We start from the raw sequence: 6,126 nt of genomic DNA on the forward strand, positions 1-6,126 counted from the left end.
ATTTTTTAACGGTTTGTTCTCTAAGCTATCTCCTCTGTCTTTTAAAGGTCTCAGGTGAAAAAAATATATACCGTATGTGCCAAGTTCCTTAGCAGAACTTTGTTTTGTGTCAGTCTCTGCACAAGGATTCCTTAATTCAGTATCTGCTGTATCTAAGGTGGCTTGTGACACAGATTTAGCCTGCCTGATTTACCAGAACCAACACTGCTTTTAAAGGCTACATTCATATTATCTTTTTCCTGCTTTCCTGGTATCGTACTGCTCTTTCTGAGGAGATGAGGAGATTTTATGAGTAATCTAAGTCCAGCAGGGAGATGGATATAGTCCTTTGTCTGGCTTGGTTCCAGCATCACTGTCCTGAGATGATGGGGGGTGACTAATCTGAGGAATAGAAGGCTCGCTGATCATTACTGTGTGACAATCTGCTGATACAGGGAAGCTGCTTGCAATCTTACGTTTCTGAGGTGTTCCAATGTCCTTAAACAATGACCCATTTTTCAGTAGATTTATATCTTGTGGTGTACCTGCTGAGAGGACATCCTTGGAATGATAAAGTTCTTGATTACTGCAGGGTACCATCTGGTTTGTCATTTTTGGAGAAATTTTCTTTGAATAAACTTTTGGAGTGCCTTGAGATATTCCAGGGATGTGTTCAGACAGGTCTTTGCTTTGTGTAATTATTTCCCCCCTCTCATAAAAGTGGTTTAATTCAGTGTTAGCTGTTACAGGGAGTTTGCTGGTTTGCATTTCACGTGTAGTGACACTATGAAAAGCACACTTCGACGTTCCTTTCCGTGGTGACAACTTAAATACATTTTTTGCTGTTCCAATAGAAGAATTTAGCCCCTTCTTTCTAGGTATAAGTGATGAATGATGTTCACAGTTTAGTCTTATGAGCAGTGACACTGACCTTCCAGGAGGGCGAGGAAGGGATATAGATATAGTTTCTGCAGGAGGAAAATCACAGTTAACATCTCTAGTTGGAAGTTCTCCACAATCAATAGCCTCTATAAAAGACTGAGGCAATGGAGACTCTGGGATGTTCATATCTCCTTGTGAATCAGAATTCCAAATTGGGCTTTTTGTCTTTTTAAATGTCAAATATTTTACAGGTGACAGGGAAAATTTCTCCCAGATTGCAGGGCAATGTGAAGAGTTTCCTGAAAAGTCTTCACTCACTGTTTCTTTTGTTTTATGTGGTGAAAACTTACTTCTGCTGGGTATTTTAGTTAACTTTTTGTTTTTTATTAATACCTGCTTATATACAAGAAGGAGAGCTGCCCGTGGAAAAATACAACTCACAAATACAACTTACAAATCTGAAAAATGGGTCTCTCAAAATGTAGAAGATTCATTGCTACAGGTAGTAGGAACAACTACATATTCATTTTCTGTATTATACTGATGAATCTCTCTCTCAGTTTCATTGTCAGGTATTTGCAAAATGCTACAGTTCTGAGTATCAGTTCTTTTGCCCCCCCCAAGTCAGAATAAAGAGACGGACACAAATGATTTGGTGAAACTATGGGCCACTTTTATTAAACTTAACCAAGAACGGCAAGGGCAACCGAGCTGCGACCAAGTCAGGGCCAGGGGTCTCCTCAGACCGCTCCCCTGCCTTTTTAAGCGGGCGAAAGACCTGGCCCCCCGGCCGGAGCTGTGAGCCACAGCTCCCATCAGGCAGGCCCAGCAGGGAGGCTCAAACCGGAGGGCCCAAACATCAGACGCAAGTCTCAGCGAAAGGCACCCATCCAATCGAGTCTCCAGGACAGTCTGCATTCACATACCTCGGGCCACACCAAAGGTAGATCCTGACAGACCCCTAACTCCCCAAAAGGGGGAGACTATCCGGTCCTCCCGCCTGGTGCCATAAACCCCGTAGAACCTGCCTTAAAAAGTGACCGACACTACCAAGGCACCTACCCAGAGCCAATTACACAATCCACTGAAGTGCTATGCAGGGTAGGCAAAAAACACCCCCAGACCAAAGCCAAATAGCCGGGGAGTGAAAAAATTCCTATCCGGCCCTTCCAAACTGAAGCGACCAGCAAACTGCCTGCATAACAAACAGGGCGGGCGGGTGGGCCAAAAACGCCGGGAAGACTGCCACGGCGTTGGACGGGGCTTCAGAAACAACGCTGAAGCCCCGCCCACTCCGAATGCGCTCAGAAGTGTGCCGAAGGATCCGCTCTCCCTCCAAGGGGGGGCAAAATTCCCTCCTCAGCCACGCTGCACGCAGCGGGCTTCTGGAGGCTTCGTTGCCCCCCCAAGTCGGAATAAAGAGACGGACACAAATGATTTGGTGAAACTATGGGCCACTTTTATTAAACTTAACCAAGAATGGCAAGGGCAACCGAGCTGTGGCCAAGTCAGGGCCAGGGGTCTCCTCAGACCGCTCCCCTGCCTTTTTAAGCGGGCGACAGACCCGGCCCCCCGGCCGGAGCTGTGAGCCACAGCTCCCGTCAGGCAGGCCCAGCAGGGAGGCTCAAACCGGAGGGCCCAAACACCAGACGCAAGTCTCAGCAAAAGGCACCCATCCAATCGAGTCTCCAGGACAGTCTGCATTCACATACCTCGGGCCACACCAAAGGTAGATCCTGACAGACCCCTAACTCCCCAAAAGGGGGAGGCTATCCAGTCCTCCCCAGGCCGCCTGGTGCCATAAACCCCGTAGAACCTGCCATAACTAAGGCCAAGTCTCTACTTAGGGCTTAGCACCCACAGAAAGACCCAAAACTGACAAAAGCCCTTGCCGTAAATCTCTCAGGAAAAGCATATTACCCTTTTCCGAGAGATGCACTCCATCCCCTCTGTAGAGGTCGGGACATTCCTTAGAAATGTCCGGATGGGGCAAATAGTGACCCAAGCCACCCTCCAAAACCTTGCGAATTTCCTTATTCGCTCGGTAACGAGCCCTTTCCAACCCAGCTGGATTCCAGGCACACCGCCATTCCAAGCATGGAATCATGGCCGACCAAACAATAATGGTACCAGGCCATCTGTTCCTTATGTACCTGAAATCATCCCGGGCCTGCAAGATCAACGCCTTGCCTTTAATTAGCCCGAGATCATTCCCTCCCAGGTGAATAATTAATACCTGTGGAGGAGGGGCCCCCGCCCCGTGAAACAAAAGGGGGAGCAAGCCAGGCCACTGAAGACCACGGCGCCCCCTCCACTCAATAGTGACATGTTTGCTGAGCCCCAGCTGAGAGCCAACAGCAGTTCTCCGAGCTTGATGTGCTGCCCAAAACACATAACTGTGCCCGCAGATGAGAACTCTGCTCCTCCGGCCAGGAACCACAGCATCTAAAAAGAAGAAACACACAAGTTATACAACCAGAACATCAAGGTACCCCCAGCTCCTTACCAAAAACTCACTAGCGGAGCAAAGGGCGAATATAGCTTTTGTAAGCCTGAGAGCGCCAACGGCCAAGGCGTTGTATGGCCGTAGCTGAATAACCCAAGGCAGCAGCAGTAGAAGCTGCCCCGATTCGAAAGGAATGGGTACCAAACCTCATTCCAGTCAAACCCAGCATGGCTAAAGCCTTTGATGTCACAGCCCAAAATTGATGCTTTGTCAGGGGACTGCCCCCCGCATGACAAAACAGCAATCCCTCGCAGCCTCCCCGCACAGCCAAGTAAGCGGCCAATGCGGCAACTGGGCAAAGCTCCCCATCTGAACACGGACCCAGCTCCAGCACCGTCCCCGCGCCTTCTTGGTCAGTTTTAGACCGCCGGACAGTGAGGACCGCCTTACCTCTCAGCAACATAACGTCCCTCAACAACAATGCCCTACCTGAAACATCACTCTTGGAGCTTGCCACCACTTCACTAATCCTTAGAGCACCAAAAAAGGCCACCAAGGAGGCTGCGTGAAACAAAACTGCTTCAAATTGGGAGGCACACACCGCGCTCCACACCCCTTTGAGACCCCTAAGGATCTCAGGAGACAAAGGGGCCCTAGTATCAGGCCTAGGCCCAGCCTCCCTGGACCACCCCTCCAGCATCTTTCGAAGATGAAAATCTGCTGTCTCCTCCTTGAACCCCAAAGCCTTACTAACGAAGGCCAACGCCGACATGCATCCCCGAATAGATCGCACGGCCAAACCCTTACCTCTCAAAGCAACACAGTAATGGAGCAACTGCTCCACTGGGATGGGCCAAACAATGCGATACCCTACCTCAGCCCTAAAGTCCTCAAACTGCCGCACGGCACGCTCATAAGACCTCCTGGTGCTGGGTGCAATGGCTAAGCCTATCGCTCTGCAGGCCTCGGCTCTCCAATCAGCCATAGCTCCTGGGGCATTGGCACCGCATCCATATCGGCGTCTGGAGCCAGCTGATGAAACCTCTCCATCTGTTTATGAGAGAGAGCGTCCGCCACCCCGTTATTCACCCCAGGGACATGCTTGGCCAAAAACAAAATGTTAAGCCGCAGGCAGCGCAGAGTGAAGGCCCTAACCAACCTCATAACCCGTTGCGATTTGGATGTGAGGGAATTAATAACATGGACCACCGCCATGTTATCACACCAGAAATGAACGGTGGAATTGACCATATCCTCCCCCCACAGCCAAACCGCAACTAAAATCGGAAAAAACTCCAAAAAAGGTAAGATCCCTGATCAAACCGGCCTGTACCCACGACTCAGGCCACTCTTCCATGCACCAGTGTCCACAGAAGTAGACACCAAACCCTAGTGACCCAGCAGCATCTGACATGACCTGAAGCTCAGCTTCCAGCCGCATGTCCTCCCTCCAAAAAGAAATCCCATTAAAGGATTCCAAAAATTCCTGCCACATCCGCAGGTCCTCCCTCATGCTGCTAGTAACCCTAGTTCTGTGCTGTGGCAGGCGAAGGCCCGCCATAGCATCACAAAACCTACGCAGAAAAGGCCTACCTGGGGTGACCACTTTGCAAGCAAAGTTAAGGTGCCCCACCAGCTGCTGCAGCTCAAGCAGCGTAACTTTCCTCCTACCCAGAAAGGAATGAATCCTTCCCTTCAAATCCAACAGCTTCTGCTCGGGAATCCTGGATGACTGAGCCAAGGTATCAAGCTCAATCCCCAGAAAAACAAGGCGTTGGGCCGGGCCCTCAGTTTTCTCCTCGGCCAAAGGCACGCCCAACTCAGCAGCCAACTCAACAAAGCTGGCTAACAACTGAGCGCAACGACCCGAGCCGGCAGGGCCCACAAACAGTAGTCGTCCAGGTAATGAACGACCTCCTGCAAACCCACTTTTTCGCACACAGCCCATTCCAGAAAGGTGCTGAAACACTCAAAAGCAGAACATGAAACAGAGCAGCCCATAGGCAACACCCTGTCCATGTAAAATTGCCCTGCAAACGAAAAGCCCAACAGCTCAAAATCATCGGGGTGGACAGGGAGAAGGCGAAATGCCGACTTGATATCGCATTTCGCCATCTCAGCCCCCTGTCCACAGCGTCGCACGACGCCCACGGCCTGATCGAATGAGGAATACCGAACGGAGCAAAGCTCCTCCGGTATGCCATCATTAACAGATGAACCCTTAGGATAAGAAAGGTGGTGAATCAAACGAAATTCACCAGGTGCTTTCTTTGGCACAACCCCTAACGGGGAGACCCTAAAATTAACCACCGGAGGGCTAGCAAATGGGCCCAAAATCCTGCCAGCAGCCAACTCCTTAGCAATTTTTTCCTTAACTATATGCTCCAAACCCACAACTGAACTAAGGTTCCTGGACCTAGTTGGTACCCGAGGACCTTGAAAAGGAATCCTAAAACCTAACATGAAACCATTCAAAAGATAACAACTTTCCTCCCTACGAGGGTATCTACGAAGCCAATCACTAAGAGGCCCCACCCTTATCGGGCTGGGACCCTTTTCCAGGCAAAGAACCCCCCCCCCCGATTTTTTCTGACCCTTGCGAGATCGGACTTTGGGCCGGCACACAAGGGGCATTCATGCTTAAAGTGGCAGTCTTTTCGACTGCAAGCCCCCTGGGACCCAAACTCCCAACAGAGCAGGCGGGGTTGAACCGCCTGCCCCGCAACACTGCGGGAGGAAGAGGACGCACCTGAAAGAGAAGCGGAACCCTTGGAGACAAGGTGACCGCTGTCGGATCGATCCCCCAAATTGGGCCGCGC

This window comes from Heteronotia binoei, chromosome 21 (genome assembly GCF_032191835.1).
Source record: "Heteronotia binoei isolate CCM8104 ecotype False Entrance Well chromosome 21, APGP_CSIRO_Hbin_v1, whole genome shotgun sequence".
Classification (NCBI taxonomy): domain Eukaryota; kingdom Metazoa; phylum Chordata; class Lepidosauria; order Squamata; family Gekkonidae; genus Heteronotia; species Heteronotia binoei.